A 2,338-nucleotide genomic window follows, 5' to 3' on the forward strand; every position below is an offset into this window, starting at 1 on the left:
AATAGTACAATTTAGAAGTTTTTTTCTTCGTTTATTTTACTTTTAAAAGATTTTTTTATTTTTGAATTGTGCAATTCAAAAACAATTCAAAAACAATAGATAATAAACTATTTTCAATGCAATGTCGGTGCTATGATGTGGCAGCAGGTAATCTATTCATTACCGCTTCTCATAATTTTTCCACCAACTCTCTCATAAGCTGGCAAATACGCTAACAATATGCGTAATGGACAAAACATCCTTTTGCTTAAACATGTATTTACTTCTTTGATTTTAAATCCGTTGAAACAGTGTTAAAGTTAGGGTGGTGTGAAACGCGTTGGTTGATCATGGGTTAACTTAAAATTACTAAGCTTGATCTGATTTATGTTTTTGGTAGTAAGTAAACAATTTTGTAATTCACTTCAATCCTGTTGATGAAAGAATGAATTGAGTTAATTTAGAATGTTTTGTTATTTTAATTAGTATAATATATTTATTATGGTAGAATAAAGATGAATCGATTAGACTAATTCTTCTATAGTTATATAAATATTGGTCCATTTCACTAAATATTAATGTAAAGATAGAAAAAATTTTAAAAATGTTATATTTATTTTGTAAATTACAAAAATGAGATATAATTGATTTAAAATTTATAGATGTAGGATAAGTCGTCATAAGTCTGGATGACTTTCCAATTGAAATCGTCATGAATACGATTTCTTTAAAAAAAATTGAAAAGGTGAAGTCATCGTGACTTATGACAATTTTTTTTTAATATGCTGAACAAAAGTCGTTAGGAGTGGTAACAACTTTCAATTTATAGGATATCATTCATAGTGGTGACGACTTTCAATTAAACGAAAGTTGTGTATAGTTGAGTGAAAAACGAGCAAGTAAAGAACTAGGCAAGATTGTCTAGTAGTAAAAGGAATTTGACAAGTTTGCTGAGTAGTAAGAAGAAGTTGGCTAGACAATCGAGCAGGTTGGAAAGGTTCGTAAGATATGCAGATTGCTTAAACAATGAGGTGGAGCATATGTAGAACTCAACAAAACAACAATTAGATTAGTGAACTTGAAAAGATTGCAAAATAGTGTGATGAACTTGGCAAGACAGTTAAGTAGTATGGTGAACCTGGCAAGACAGTCGAGTAAAGTGCACAGGCTGGCCAAACAACTGGATAGCCTGGGAGGACAACTTGGATAACTTGAAGCATGCAAAGAGCTCGGTGAAGAGCTTATAGAGTTGGTGAAAAGCCCGATGGAGAACTCGTCAAGTTCAATAACAAAGGATAAGCTTAGCAAGCTCGATTTCACAATGGAATTCGTCATGAGTCAAGACAAAATTGATTCAATTGAAAGTTGTTACCACTTTTGACGACATCCTATAAATTGAACAACATATTTACAAAGTTGTCATGAGTCATGACGACTTCCCTTTTCATAATTTTATGAAGAAGTCATCATAATTCATGACAACTTCAATTGGGAAATCGTTAATACTCATTATGACTTATCTTAAATATACAAATTTTAAGTCAGTTACCTCTTTTTTGCAACTTATTACATGATAAATTACCTCATTTTTTTAAAAATTTCATAAAGAGATGAAGTAGTTAAAAATTAAAGTTTCAATATTTATAACTTGATAAACAAATAAGTTAAACAATCAAACTATTCAAATATTATTAAATAATATTATAGTATTTAAAAATTAAATTGTTAATCTATACTATTATAAGTATGAAATTTATATTTAAAGAAAAACGTATAAAAAAGTGATAAAAATCTAAAAACACTAGTACAGTCAGGGGAAACGGCACCGATTATTTTTGTCTATAGGCAGCGGTTTCTGAACCGAGGCATATTCAGGCGAGGTAAAAAGTCTAATACTTTTGGTCTCGGTTCCCAACCGAGGCATAAAAGAAGAGGATTCGGCCTCAGTTCAGCCATAACCGAAGCCGTAAAGTTTTTTGTTTTTTTAATTTTTTTTCGTAGGACTTTATGCCTCGGTTCCCCTTAACCGAGGCAGTAAGTCTCACTCTACTGCCTCTGTTCAGGCTACAACCGAGGCAGTAGACTCTTTGTTTTTTTTTCTCTTCCGCAACACATTCTGCTTCGGGTTTGACCATAACCGAGGCCGTAAGTGGTCTTTCGACTTCGGTTTTGGCCTGAACCGAGGAATATAAGTACGTTTTTTTTTTAAAATGATGTCTGTTTCTGTAACATTCCCAACCACAGAAACATACCTGCATATATTTTTATAACCAGAACAGTCCAGAATAATGCAGAAACGTATATTTTAAATTAAAATTATATTAAAACATAAATATATTGAATGAAATCATAAATCAAC

The sequence above is a fragment of the Vigna umbellata genome, chromosome 2 (assembly GCF_029865625.1).
Source record: "Vigna umbellata cultivar VRB3 chromosome 2, Vumbellata_1.0, whole genome shotgun sequence".
NCBI classification, from domain to species: Eukaryota; Viridiplantae; Streptophyta; class Magnoliopsida; order Fabales; family Fabaceae; genus Vigna; species Vigna umbellata.